Consider the following 15,821-nt stretch of genomic DNA (forward strand, 5'->3'; position numbering starts at 1 on the left):
AAAGGGGTCAGGATGACGTTGTGTAAGTGAAAGGATGGCGTTGATGATATCATTGATATTACTGATGACGGGAAGATGGTAGTAGAAAGCTCTAGCGATGACCTGACGAAGGGGTTAAGTGAGAGGCGCACAGCTCAGAACCTGCTGTTGCCCTCACTCGTGGTGACCTGCTGCTGCCACAGATCAAGTTGTCCACCAGCAGGTACAACCCACACGTGAGACACTCGACTGGTCATCCTCTGGTGAGACTTAGTGCTGGCCTGAGGCCACGGGTCGGCTATCACCGCGAGAGCCATTCTGACGTTGCTGTCGAAGACCCCGTAAGACTACCAGCAGTCAGGATGGCTTCAGTTTCCTCAGTAACCGTCCCACTGTGCTGTACCCCGGTACGATGATATGTCACCCCACAAACTCAGACACTTGGTGTTTGCTTCCTACTTGCGCGGTAGTTTGTACTGGAAAAACTAAAATAAAGAAATCTAGTTGGGGGAAGAGAATCATCGCTGATGGCGCGCGATCGCTAACGAGGTTCTCGTGCTGCTGGAGGTAATGTCTGAAGGACGCTCTGGCTGGGGAGAGCTGGGCCTCCTCTGGGCGCAGGGTAGGTCGCACACGGGATCCCTCAGGAATAGGGAGGGTGTCTGTAAGCACAGTTACCTCCTCGCGGAGCCTGACCTATCATTGACCCGCAGCTTGATGACCTCTGAGGCGTCACGTGCGACCCCTGTCGGTCGTGGCCCAGCCGTTGCATGCTTCATGCTTGGCGTCACCAGCCTCCCTCAGTCCTCCTGGTGTCACTGTGTGTGTAAATGTAAATATACTTTTACGTTTCTCTCTCTCTCTCTCTCTCTCTCTCTCTCTCTGCTTGCTTTTTCCCCACCTTTGTGAAGTAACAAGAGGTACTGAACAAATCTTTAAAGGACAAAAATATTCAGTTTTCGCCTTCACTTGTTTATTGCTTCCAGATTGTGTTAATACAGGATGGGAGGATTTCAAACATGACAAAGACCTTTTGTAAACCTTTTTGCGCTACCGCTCACAGGATGAGCATGGGGTGCACAATAAACTAGCCAGGGTTACCGGCACAATCATATCTAACCTCCCCGCTCCGCTCCTGCCCCTTTGCTTCCCTTCTGCGAGGAGATGCTTGGGTGGTATTCTATCTCTCCTTTCCCCAGTGGTAGTGGCAGTAGTAGTAGTAATAGATAGTGATAGCAGTAGTAGTAGTAGTAGTAGTAGATAGTGATAGCAGTAGTAGTGAAAGTAGTAGTTGTAATAATAATGATGGTTGTGATAGAAATAACGATGATTGAAATTAACGTGTGTTGTCGAAAATCATATCGTACGATTTATCATAATAACTAGAACCTTCCTGGACAGTCTGGGGTTCACTTTTGATTATAGTAACATTGATGGACAATAGAGACACGTCATATAGACTAGATGACGTCTTAACCAGCAACATGCCATCCTCAGCCAGACACACATGCGAAAAGCCGCACACAACAGACAGATGGAGGTCATGTTGGCTGCTTCGGGTAGCGTTGTTGATGTCTTGAGTTGTTATCCGTAGTTGGGCGCTAAGCCAGACGGATGCACAGCCTTTACATTTGATGATTCGAGGGGATTCCCTCAACCAGATAGGGCTTCCCAAAGAGAGGGATGTGAAGGGGAGCCTCGATGGGATGGCTGATATATTCGTGAATCCCTCAGTAGGCGAGGTGTTAGTAGGGAAACGTGAGGAGCATCTGCCTCTGCTTCAGGGAGGAGATCCCCTCAAACCTGGCGCTTCTGCCTGACCCGCTTGTGTCATCACAAACTGTTACGGAGTTGTAACCTCATTTTACCGATGCTTTGACTCACGGTAGATACTCGAGTGATTCCATGTGCTGGAGCCAGATTATCAGTGCTCAAGTCACCGTGGGTTTTTAAGTCACCTTCAAACTGGAATCACTACAGGTACACTGGAGTCACTGCAGGTACACTGGAGTCACTGCAGGTACACTGGAGTCACTGCAGGTATTTAAAAGTGTCATGGGATCAACAGATTTGGTTCGTGAAGTCACCATTCTTCCGATGGTAACTTTTATAAAGACAGTCATTTGATTTTTTCCTCAGTGGAACAGAGAAGGTGTGTGTGTGTGTGTGTGTTTGTGTCTCCATCTGTTGGTGCCCGTCATACGCCTGTCCCGCTGGCTGAGCTGTGGCTGCGTCGGCGACGTTTGACGCATCAGTGTCATTCCCTTCCGGTGTATTACCCTCGGTAATGGTAGCTGGCGGAGGTGTTGGTGGCGGGGGTGATACGGTGTCATCGGCTGGGCCGCGCACGGCATCACGGGTAATGGTGTGGAAACTGATCGTGGTGGGGAGGGAAGGCATGTCGGGGGCTGTACGTGCCTCCGAGTACCAGTGAGGACAAGTGTTCCACACCTGCATGGCTGGCCACGCGCGCATCTTTACCGTAACACCTGTTAACTCGTGTGCGCTCCCGCCAGGTGTTTTATATATAACCTTGGGATTACGTTGTTCACTTACCGAACGACTTTAAAGGTAATTCGGTGTAATCCATATGATAGAACAACTTTGATTCACGTATATATGGGTATGTACAAACACTAAGTTATGAAACTGTCATTGCAAACAGTTTACAGATGTTTAGAAAGATTTATGATGGTAGATAAGGTCCAAGAGATGGGGGCCCCACTAGTGTAGACCTCTCATACCATGTTAAATAAGTGATGTGAGTAGCGTAACTGATTCATATGAGTCAGCACGGGCCAGTCTGGGACAGAATTTACATGGGTTGGAATCCTGGGCGTGGCAGTCGGCATACACCCAACCCAGGTGTTCATCCTTCCCTCGGGGCTGGTCGATAACTGGGCAGCTGGCTTAGGCTGGTGTGTGTGTGTGTGTGTGTGTGTGTGTGTGTGTGTGTGTGTGTGTGTGTACATACATAGTAGTAGAGACATGGTACATATATACGAGGTTAAGAAACGGGGGAAGACGAGTGTTAAAGTCTCCCCCCGTCACACACACACACACACACACACACACACACACACTAAGCCTCACCTGAGGGAAAGAGTCATCAGGATCGTCCCTCTTTTCCTACTAACAATAGGACGGCTTCAGGACACACCTGGCGAGCGACCAGTTTGAGGGGGCCCCTCCCTTACGCCTCCTCCTCCTCCCCCCTGCCCTCCCCCACACCTGCTGTATGCAGCAAGTGGGCTTCTTCTTCCCCCCAACCTCCCCCCCCGCGTCCCACCACTACACTACCACCACCACCAGCTGCTGGTGTCGTGGAGGACGGCCATCACCACCATCATCATCATCATCACCACCCGTACTCCGCCGTGCTACCCTCGTCTCTCACCTCTGACCCCTAACACGAATTGTGTTGGAGGTTTAGTGACTCTAACACTAGATTGTATATTAGTCACTTTGATGCCTATAATTTTTGCTCGCTTCTGACACTCATTATTCTCTGCCTGGCTGCTTTAGTCATGTCTGACACACATAAATCTCTAAGTTGCGAGTCTAGTTAGTTCTAAGACTCGTGATGACAAGTATTACAAGTCTAGACGTATATGTGTAGATACACCACTGATGGGGGTTCGAACCCTGAGTAGGACGTCCGGCCACCTTTGACCACATGGAGGTTAGAAGACTCACACACGTAATATCTAGTGTTCTTACGTGTGTCCCAAACTTCAACACTGTGGAGGCAGCATGCCTCATTGTGTAAGGAAGAAATTCCTCTTAACCAAATCATAGACTTTGTTCTGCTGTTAGTTACGTACGCATGTGTTTTCTACTGGTTCTCTTCCGTATGCACACTTCTTGTGTTTCTGTTTCGTATGCACACGTCGTCTTATGTTTCTGTTCCGTATGCACACGTCTTCTTGTGTATTTGTTACGTATGTACAAGTTTTCTAGTGGTTTTGTTTTGTATGCACACGTTTTTTAGTGGTTCTGTTCCGTAGGCACACAGTTTCAAGTGGTTATGTGTCGTGCGCACACGTTTTCCTAGTATGTATTTTCAGTTGGGGGATTCTGGCCAGTATTCCATACCATTCAGGTCTTTTTCCCTGCAAGCCAGTTACCTGAGTGTTTGTTTAAGGGCGAGACACATATTGGACCTTGCTCAAGTGCCTCTTGTCTCTGTTGTCCCTCAGTGTTCCGGTTTGTTTAAGGCTGACTTCATATTACTGTTCTGTTTACGTTTGCAGGTCATTCTTTTAGGGTTTTTATTTCTTTTTTTGAGTCTCTTTTGCTCTCGTTCATATTTGTTTTGCCATGACGGGAAAATAAACTGTGAGAGTCCTGGGGTAACCCAGAACCTTTCTAAAGGCTCCTGCAGCCCAAGGCTGAGCTATTTCCAGTAGCAGGGAAATTTATTTTCACTCGCGGTGTAACCTCGTATAGGCGGGGTCCGGTAATACCTGCGTATATATTTGTATATAGATAGATATATGAATAGATAGGAAAACAGAAATAAAGTAATTTATTTGAATCGTTTTCCACTCCGCAACTGTGGCATAGTTGAGAGTTATTTCGAAATTATTGAAGTTCATCACCTGCAGTTTAGAAAAAAAAAAAAAAAACCGGTCATATTCTGGTAACGCAGTGGCGAATGCTATCTTCTCTACTGCTGCACAACACCACAGCGAGAGCATGTGGAAGCGACGGATGTATGTAAAGGTTCTCGTTCAGATTATTGTCAGGAGGCAAGTGGAGGAGGGTGGGATGGCGCGGTCGGTCTTCACCAGATCGCCCGGGGATGTTGTGGGTGTGGGAGGGATGGCTGACACCCCCCCAATCCCCCCAGCCATCTGCATCACTACGTACTCGTCCACTTCGTCGGGTTCTTATCTGTCGTAATGTGTATCGAGGTGTGCCAGGGTGATAAGGTTCTGAGGACGGGGATGCGGGGTTCTGAAGATGGGGGGTTTGGGGTTCTTGAGGATGGGGTTGGGGGTTCTGAGGATGGGGGTTGTGGTGATGGGCGCTGGTTGCCTGAGGACCACCATGTCCAGGTGTGAGGACAGCTTTTCCCCTCATCATCTAACACGACTTCAGGCAGCTTTCGACTAGGAAGAAATTAGAGGGAAGTTCATTCTTTCATAATAACTTATCCGATTCTAACACAATATTGCATTAAACTCATTCATTACGAGTTAAGTGTTTGGTATAAAGCGTACGCGACTGCATCACAAACAATTTACTATTTCATCTGTTGCGTACAGACGTTACCTCAGCTGATGATCGTAGCTGGTTTACGCGAGTATGCTTGTTGTCGCCACTTTACCAGGAAAAGTAAACAGTTCTGTAGCACATGTGACACTTTGTATGGATTGTAACCTCTTGCTCAGGACACACACAAAGACTTTTTCTTTCAGTCGTTCACGTCACTGTGTAATATGGCTGCGTGCAGGCGCGACAGTCCTCGAAGATTTCATCTCTCTGCTTATCTGTCTATCATTTGTACTCCATTCCCAGTTGCCAGGACGGGCCAGGTACCTACCTACAGCCTCTTGAGAATTACTCGTGCACATCCTCAACACATCCCCCTCCGTGTTAAAGTGAAACATGGACTTGCACACTTATGAAAAGCCCCTCTTGTATTTTTCTGAGTACAGAGAATAACAGTCGAGATTTTTGCAACCGACAAAATGGTGACTAGGCACTTAATCCCCTCACCGACTGAACGCATTTGGTGTAAAGTCAATCATGACGCACTTGATTGTATCGTTCTAAGAAGCTCATTTGGTGCCACGGAATTCCGAGCAAAATAACCATCCAATTTTCTATTTTTTTTTGTATTCACTCGTTGTAACATCCTTTCATGCCGTCACTTGGCAGACTCCGTTTCAAAAACCTGACGCTTTCACCACCCCTGGTCACTTGGGGTCATTTAGACGTATTTGGTTTTGGAAAGAATTTAAAAGAAAAAAAAACTTAATTCTTTCTTGTCACCGTAACAGGCAGCACCCCACAATAAGCCCGTGTTAGTATGTCTTCTAACCCTCTGAACGCGACTGTACGATCCTTGAGCACGACGGCACGATCCTACAGCACGACAGTACGACCCTTGAGCATGAAGGTACGACCCTCTGAGTACGACGGTACGACCCCTGAGTATGACGATCTGGCCCTGTAGGGTCAGGACAAAGGCCAGACAATCACACCTACAGGTCGTACCGTCGTATTGAAAGGTCGTGCCGTCGTACTAAAGGGTCGTTTCGTCTTGCTTAAGGCGTTGATCTCTTCGACTTCCATTGTGCGGTGTCCTTGGTGGGAGGAAGGGGATGGTGCTACACGCCACACGTATGTATGACACGTGACCACATATCTTAAGTGATATGTCTCTTCTCCTGGTTATTATATTCCTGTTGTATTCTTCTCATTCATCGTCGTCTTCCTGTCACATCTTCTCCGCTTTTTCTTCCTCCCTCTAACCTCGTTTGTCGTAGGTATTCGCTGGTAGTTCGGTCCTCACCATTTCTCTCTCTCGCTCGTGTTTGCTGTAAGGAAAAACTTCTCCTCCTCCTCCTCCTCCGCCTCCTATTCTTCCTCCTGCTCTTGTTTTTCATCTTCCCTTCTCTTCATGTTCCCCATCTTCATCCTTTTCCTTCCTCCTCTTTCTCTTCACACTTTCTCCCTTTCTCCTCCTCCTCCTCCTCCTCCTCCTCCTCCTCCTCCCACATCCCGCCTCTGCCAGCAATAAGTGCCCCTCCTGGCGGTGTGGGAGACGGGCCAATCACCGCTGTGACTTTGCCAGCCGCGTCTTCATCTCGCCTGATCAGTTACGAATGACACGGATGAATACCAAGTTATTTTTGAGCGTCCTCCAGCCCTGTCATTGCACTTATTAACCCGGCGAATCACGATGGTGCGACCCTTGGGCGTGATGGCCCGGTCTTTGACCCGACTGTTAAGGGTCAGGTGTGTTCGTCCTGCACCTGCAGTGGAAAATACCTGAGGGTGTGTGTGTGTGTGTGTGTGTGTGTGAGGGGGGGAGAGGGGTAATGTTGGTGCCACCAGGGGAGCCACACCCCCTTTAACCAGACTTCCTCCTTCGTCGCTTACTGTGTGCTTCAACACGCACCTCGTCATGTCTGTAGACACACAGTAGTGAACAGTCTTTATCAACACCTTATGATATATAAGGGTCTCTCGTATCTTTTCTAAAATGTCTGTGACCTGGCACTCTTTCAGACAGGTTTTCCAATATCTCCGGAATGCTTTAATACTTCTCCTCGTCTCTCATTTCTCCCTTTCACTAACCCTCTTTATATTTCAATTAAGGCTCGGACTTTGATGTGCACTTTCGTCCGTGACTGGAGCCTCCAACATAAAACAAAAGGTGCTCGTATGCCAGGTTTAACGCTGCGTTCCGATGTTAACGAAACTGACATCCCGGATCTGCTGGAATGGCGGCTGTCATAACGAGTCGTACACTTTCCCCCACACACAGCCACAACACTTCTGACTTAATTTAGCCAATATGACCGACCGTCCGGTGCCTACCCGTAGGTCGCAACACACGCGTGTCAGTCTTATAACCTCCGCACCCATGCGTGTCTCCTGAGTCAATAGTGATTTTTACGTATACTTGCACTGATTGCATGGGGCCTTACCCTACCTCTGGGACCTAACTCATGTGTTGCTCCACTGTCATTATATAATGATATTACCTGTATTTGTGTACTGAATGTCTGGGGACCTCAGCTCACCTTTGTAATTTGCCACATACCGAACTGTATTCATGTAAGTGTACACTCATAGTTGTTGGGCACGTGTAAAATCTTTGCCCGCACAACAGCATGTTCGATGGTAGTAAAGCGTTTGGTACTAACTTGTATCTTGGGCCGAAGATCGAGACGTATAGGGTGTATAGGCTGACTACCGACTCCGGAGTACTTCACTTTTGGACGATGGATTGTTCGCTACCCCCTTGAACCGAAGTGATGAGCGTGGATGGTGTAGAAAACTAGTGTTATTACATCTGCACCATCGCTCACTCTGAGAGAGATCTGGGAGACTCCATCCAACCGGCGTACCCTGGATCACGCCCTACATTACGAGACTAACGAAACAACGAGATCGGGCCTTTTACCGCAATGCCACCAGCCGATGCAAGAAAGACTCGCCGTCAGAATGGAATTAGCGAAATCTGATTACACTGCCAAGCTACCACACCTGAAGCAGTCCGACGCCAGCCTTGTGGTACGGGACACAGAATAAGCTGAGCGGTTGGAACAAGGAGAATCCTTCTTTTTCTTTTCTTTTTCCTGCACTAACCACCTTTTCCGTGAAGGAGCTGTTCAGCTTATTAACAGTCGCCTTGCCACACACCTGCCAGAGACTCCCTCAACCTTGACACCACCTGCGTCCCAGCCAGCCAATAGCCAACCTACCCTCCAACCCCAACACACACCCCTTAGATAGTCTATTACTTTGGAAATGCCAGACGATTGCACAGGTTCAAGGTAAAAGAGCTCCACCACATCCATAGACTTAACTGTGAGACTGTGCAAAAAAGAGTTCTCCCCAGAGCATATTCAGGCCCCTCTTCTTCACCAGCAATGCTCCACTTCATCGGACAAAACGCCTCGCTAACTGGAAGATTGTGTATGTCATCCAAACGCCGAAGTTAACGAACTCACAGTCTCTTGTTGAGTTGCAAGCCCCTGCCATCATCACCCCGATCCCCAGCTTACTCTCAAAGTTTCGTGTTTAATTGGCTCTACACACACAGGATGCAGGTTCCACAGTCCCTCAGCAATTTGCCCGTTCGAAGACCTCCTCTACCACCCACAGCCCGGCCACCTTAACCTTTGTCTTTTGATGCCTGGTCAACCATGACGTGATCGTCAACAAAGCCATCAACCTTGGGCTGATGAAAAGTCTCTTTCCATGGCCTGCAGACCTCATCACTGAGTGTCGTCAGGCTGTACGCTTCCAAATGGAGATTTTTTTTAATCTACGTTGGAGGCTCCAGCCATGGACAAAAGGACACATCAAGGACGGACCTTAATTGAAATATAATGAGGTTAATGAAAGGGAAAAAGAAGAGACAATGAAAGGTATTTACGAATTCTGGAGGAAGCGTAAAACTCTGTCTTTTAAAAAGCGCCATGTCATAGTCACGGGGGTAGACATGAGAGGGAAAGAGAGTTCCAAAGTTTCGAGGTGTAGAGATAGAAACGGTTATCACAGTCGTCCATCCTTGAGTTGACAACGGCCACATAGCAATCATGTGACGCATCCTCTTGCCGAGTATAGCATGGTCTAGTCCCTTCTGCTTCCTCATCTTTATAAATATTGCACAGATGGAAGTACTTGTTCATAGAGTTGCTTTGACGACCCTCTCATTGGTGTCAGCGTTCGCAATAGCCCTCCAGAAGACGTCGCCTTCCAGAACGCCCTAAATAGCCTGCAGAAGTGAACACCAGTCAGCAACGTCGCCATCAACCAAACCGAGACCGTAGTCATGCACTCCACATTAGCCTCGCCTCAATTCCTATCCCACTCCCGCACTTTCTCACAAGGCCGTTCAGTCCACCAAGCTTCTGAGTGCCACTTCGAACGATGAATTGAGCCGGAAGGAATACGTCAACACCTTCTTCAAATCCACCGGCTCACGTCTTCATACTCTTCGTCGACTCAAGACGCTGGGATGCTTCTCGCCCGAACTCAAGAACACCCACACAACTTTCGTTCCCAAACCACCTCACTTGTGACCCCCCAGCCTGGTCTATCTCCCTGTTCACCACACAACAGAGGGCTAATTCCAAGAACCCGTGTCTGCAAGTACTACCATTTGACGATTAGTTATCTCGAAATGTATACTGTTTCTTGGACGATGCTGTTTTGAATAGTGAATAGATTTCATCATATTTTAAACACTGTATGGATGAACACCAGCCGAGCATACGGAAAACTACCATAGTACTAATATTCCTTTTCCAAAGAAAATCGCTCCAGCAGAAATCTGATATTCGTCCCATCTCTTGAACAACAGTTCCATTCAAGACCCCGGGAAGGATATTATACGAACATATGTGCTGGAGAATTTTTTTCAGTGTTGAACGAATTAAGATTTTCCTACCAATAGAAACGTCTGATGGAGGAAACCATATTTGATATCACGAATACCAAGAGTAAGCAAATTCATATGACCTGATTGTATAGTTGATTTCATCATGATCAAACCACATGAACTTATTCAAACACTGTCTGATCTTGCTATATTAAGTATATGTAGAGTTGTGCTGGATAAATGCCACTCTGTACTGGTAACAAGACGTCAACAAAACCATGGTGATAAACTTTGCCTTTCCACACGGGTGTGCAGTGAGTGTTGTGTTACTGGTTCTCTCTACAGATGGACTTGTGTCACTGCTATATCAAGATATGGTGATCACGCCTTCCTGACACTAATGAATCAATTCATCGACTTAAATCAAAAACTGTATTAACTGGTCTTGACGACTAGAATTGTCTGGTTAATGCGGAGAAAAAACAGAACTCATCATGGACTTCAGTACGTGTGATCCATCGTTATACTTCAGTCATCTTTGATGACAGACGTGTTATCTTTGATGACAGTCCTGCAGAACGTGTTGACAAGTCTTAAGTATTTGGCAAGGGCTTCGTAATATTATCATTATGTCTCTGTAACATATGAATTTCACCAGACGTTTGTATATACCTGTAGTTCCAAGTATTGCTTCATGTTCATACTGGTATGATTAGAATAACCATTACTGTGGAAGAGAGTTTAGATGGTTAAAGTTACCAATATTACTACTGTTGAAAAGCAATATAGTGTATGGCTGCAGATCAAGATCCTCTACCCTCACACTGTCTTCATGAAGCGGGGAGGAAGACCTGGTAGGAGCTGTCACAGGCTCTTGTGCTGGATACAGGATTAATCCCTCACACCAGATTCCATAATCATGTATAATAGTGTCTGTTATGACGCGTCTATCATGTATGTCTTTATGTAATCCACACCACATGTGTCGATTGTGTAGTAATGTATTGCAGAGAATGTATGATTATGTATATTAGTTAAGGCTTTCTGGGATTTCATATGTTAAAACTAATTCTGAATGTCCAGTAAAGTATTTGTTTTGATGTCAATACACATGTTTTATTTTTCTGTTTCCAGGTAGGAGACTATGGGTTCGTCAGCTCCTTGGCTACCTGGCGGGTAGGTGGTGAACCCAGTTAGGTCACCACGTACTTCAAGGGGAAAGGTGGACGCGTCTGTCTGTGTGAGTACTTGTGGTCTCTCGAGATACCACAGCCATAGTTGTCTCTGTATGTACTTTGCATCATGAGTGGGATTATGTGTGAATAGTATGTGATGCTTTATACACATGGTAAACGTCTCTGAATCATTAAGATTTTTTGTGTGTTATTTGTACATAGTGATGCAGTGTTTCTCAGGTCAGGAAAGCACCGTAAAGGTTTTTCATATTTCACACACACACACACACACACACACACACACGTGGTTGCATCAAAAGACAAAGCAAAATATGTTATCCCACTTTATCATTACTCTGCAAATTATATATTCAACAGATCCTCATGACTCGGTGTATGAGTCTGGGAAAGTGAGGTGAGGGGGACACAGCCCGGTCATAGAGGGTGCTCTCAGCCACACACTCGCTGGTAATGTGGAGTGGGAGGAAAACTGTATGTAATTTAAAGTCGTAACGCTTCGTGATAACGCTGTTGGCATGTCGGTAGGTAGGAGCCAGAGTGTGTGTGTGTGTGTGTGTGTGTGTGTGTGTGTGGTGTGTGGTGGTACGCGTGGTGTTGCTTGTGGCGTGGTGGTACATGTGATGCTGTTGTTTGATGGTTGTAGTGGTGCTTGAGATGGTGCTTGTGGTGTTGTGTTGTAGCGTGAGTGGTGCTTATGGTAGTGCTTGTGGTGTGTGGTGTTGTGTGGTGGTAAGGTGGTTAATGGTAGTGCATGTGGTGGTGGTGTGTTGGTTATGACAGTGCATGAGATGGTGCTTGTGGAGTTGTGTGGTAATGCGTGTCGTGGTGCTTGTGGTGCTGTTTGGCTGTGCCTGTGGTGGATATGGTAGTGCGTGTTGTGTGTGGAAGTGTATGTATGTTGTGTGTGCGATGGTACGTGTGGTGATGCGTGTGGTGGAGAAGGGAGGCACCTCCACCATACTTCCACCACCCTGCGCACCACCTCCGTCCCAGTCACGTGGATTCCCAGATTGGAAAGTGTCGTGTTCTACACATCATCAGTGAGAATGAAACTGTGTGTGGCGCTGGTTAACGCGGATGTACATTCTAACTTGGCCTGAGATTCCATGGCGGGGTCTTGATAACAGTGGTTGGTGGCGAGTGTAGAGAATATTAAATATTTTGCCGGGCTCTTACCCTCACACCTGCACACACACACACACACACACACACACACACACACACACACACAAACTTACACCTGAAATTTCGCTCATGACCAGGTGTATCCTCCGTTGTGTTGAGTGACATGCCACGCCTCATACAGCAAATGGACCTCAGGTTCTGGTCTGCCGGGATTGTAGTGTTCTTGGTGCTTATCGTATATTGATCTGATTCGTGCCAGTATCTCCCGCCACATTTATTTTGCACTCCCGTGCTTATCCTGTGAGCGGTAGCGCAAAAGGATTACACAGGTCACACAGGGCCTCTGTCAGACCCCAGTGGGCTGATATTGCATAGGTTGTTACAAAGTTGATTCACTGTATGAGATTCGTTACATGCATACATAGTTTCGTATGGTACATTTTATCGACAAGATGCAAAGAAAGTCGATACAAACTTAAGATTTCAGGATCTTGTTCTTAACAATAAGGTGTTGTGACATTTCTAGCAGGGTTTGTTTAGGCCTATCCACAAAAAATCTGATTTCGTTTCCATATTTTGAGACAGTGTTCTAGTTTGTGTCCAAATCTTTGACCACAAACTTTACAGTTCACATGATTAACATCGATAGATAGACCAAAGTGCCTATAGTACCTTATAGAGTAACTTTAGTCAAGCAGTCACGTCACAACATCATGTAATCTGCTGATCTTATTACTTCCTCCATATACATGTTGTACTTTACACATTTGATCGTGATGGGAAATGTTTCTACTTACCTGAACTCGTCTGCTTGCTTCCAAGAGGTATGTCGGTTCCTTCTGTGCGGGTAGTTCCTGGTGCCGTGAGTGAAGCCACAGACTGGTGACCCAGCCAGCCCACTCCCACGAGGAACTGTCGACCGGTTGCCAGGCGGCCTTGGCGTTTATGATGTAATAGAACGAGTGTTGGAGGAGCACACGCTTCCTGTGGCAGGCAGTAGGGTGTGGGGTGAACGTCCGGCCACGTGGTGGGGATGGGGGGCTGGAGGAAGGAAGGTAGAGAGGGGTGGAGGAACGCTGGATGAAAGTGAGATGGGAGGAAACACACGTCGGCCGCCGCTGACCATTGATATTCCTTCCCCTCGCCTTGTCGGCCGGGCCGGCACGCTCACACCTCCTCCCCTAAAGTCGTGGGGCGATACCGCCGCAGATAACGTCTGGGAGAAAGTAGCCCATAAGACGCCGACCTGGTGCCTCGTACCTCAGTTATGTTACTTTCCTGTGCGTATGTGTCAGAGGTCACGGCGGTGACTGACCCCGTGGACCGTGTTGTGGGTGCTGCCTGGTGCTGGGTGTCAGGTGCGTCCTAGGCTCATTAGTAGAATGATTAACAGCCTCTTCGTATGGCCAGAGAGAGAGAGAGAGAAAGAGAGAGAGAGAGTTCGATGTATCCTTGAACTTCAGACGGCTCGCTCAGGTACTAGATAATGTCTGTAGCACCACCACTAGGTATGCTGTTCAGCACCCACATCTCTGTAGGCAGCAAGACACCTGCAGAAGAGCAAGACGTGAGTCGGGTCGCTCCACAGCCAGCCAGCCAGCCAGCCCGGTGTCCAGCTTATGCTCATGCGTATCCCCCCGATGCCCTGATTGTAGAATACGAATGTAAGTCTTGCTTCATGTCATGTTCCTGAGACCGGTGCTGGGGCCGCGCGGGAGTACCTGATCTAAATAAGGTCTTATTTTATTGTTAGGCAAGAGGGAGAGAGAGGTGGTGTCATGCCATACTGCTATCATACTCGCAGTTCTACTTTTTGCGCATCCTGCTTAAAGGCAGCTGATGGTATTGAAGACATAATCGACGTTATATCGCTTAATGTTAGAGTATTGCATTTATTCCACTAGCGTGTAGGTATGACGGGTTGTCAGCATGATACACGTGTGGTGAGCAGATCACACCAGGTGTGCGTGGGTCACCCAAACTGCGTGTTGCACTGCCCTCCCGTCCAGGGACGCGGTAGTAAAGTATCCACAGGATATATTTTCTGTCTGGACTCCCAGCTGTCGCACGCGATCCTTGCCAGCACTCCCTTCTAAATATGGGCTCCACCGGACCACTAGTGTCATATGTACAGCCTTGTTAGTAGGGGAGATACGATGTGTTCCTAGTATGTTTGAACCAATCACCAGGTGTTAGGAATGGTCACCACCCTGGCTGTGGTGCAGGTCATCAGAGACAGATCAGCCCTGGTTATCCTCGAGCAAGGGGTCAGCCCCTCCCCTCCTCCCGTCATTATAGCGCCCCTCCGTCGTCGCCACCGTCTGCCACCAAATTAATGCCAAGGACCAGTAATAGCAGTATAATTAATTCGGCATTAAAGCAGCGAGGTTTGTGTTTAGATGCAAATTGGACTGCCCCATTCCCTTGCCAGACCTCGTCCACCCAACCCCAACCATTCTCGTGTTGGCGACCCGGAGTCTTGCCCTTCAGTTTGTGTTGGAGACGTTGGGTTGTCTCGGTATGATGGAGATACAGTCCCGCCCTCTTAACTGTGTTGGAGGCAGAAAGCCCAGCCTCTCAGCGTGTTAGATCCCTCAAGGGCCCCGGGATCCAACCGCCCTGTGTGTTGTAGGCCCGGCTTAGGACGGCGGCCCCGAATCCCTCTGAACACCAACGCTTAAAACACAAGAGGGAACTGACTGACGAGGGCTCTCCAGCACGTCAGGTAGTACGCCAGGAGTAAGCATCATCCCCCCCCCCCCCCAACCTCAGACAGAAACGCAACACCGAGTGTGGACTGCCTCGTTGTTCTCATTAAAGACTCGCCACGTCTTTAGCACAGGTCTTTGTCAATTCGACGGCGCCCGGTTGTTAAGAGTAAGTTGTACTAAATAGAGGGCGAGGGCCTACACGCATCCTACTTTAGGATATGTCGAAAAAGTGACCGTTCGGCCACCACACGATTGAGGTATCGCTTGCTGTACCACCCAGGAGCAATACCTTTGAACAGAATTCCAGATAGTATATGCAAGGTTAGGTGTTGTTAGTCCGTCGTGTTCAACTGACCAATGAGATTCATCAAACTCAGCTGGCTTGGTAGTTATGGAATCGTAAATTCGGTTCCTGCCTCCCCCTCGCGAGCCTCCTTTTCTTGCCCGTGAATAAGAATAAACACGTTGATGGTACTCCCGTTCATTGATTATTCATATAAATGAGTGCAGCACCATTTTCTATACAAGGGAGCCACTCCGTTCTTCCTCGTTTTCTAACTTTAAAGGATATGTACAGACTACTGTTTCCGTCCTGCAGGAAGTTCCTTTTGGATTGGTTACATTATTGAGCGCAAGTGTGTTCAAGTGTCTACACGCCCACACACTCCGGACTAGTCGTGGATAGTGTCTCTGGCCTAGTTGTTGGCATCACGACCATCAGATATCCCGCTCTCCATCCTT

General features: G+C 47.7%; 1 long non-coding RNA gene across 2 annotated transcripts in view; it reads left to right on the forward strand.

Moving 5' to 3' along the window:
* Nucleotides 1-15,821, forward strand: part of LOC139755875 (uncharacterized) — a 162,627-nt gene that overhangs the window by 66,763 nt on the left and 80,043 nt on the right. For both annotated transcript variants that reach the window (XR_011714188.1, XR_011714186.1), the window contains one exon: nucleotides 11,183-11,288. This is a non-coding gene — a long non-coding RNA (uncharacterized lncRNA). The remainder of the gene's footprint in view (nucleotides 1-11,182; nucleotides 11,289-15,821) is intronic.

This window comes from Panulirus ornatus, chromosome 20 (assembly GCF_036320965.1).
Source record: "Panulirus ornatus isolate Po-2019 chromosome 20, ASM3632096v1, whole genome shotgun sequence".
Classification (NCBI taxonomy): Eukaryota; Metazoa; Arthropoda; class Malacostraca; order Decapoda; family Palinuridae; genus Panulirus; species Panulirus ornatus.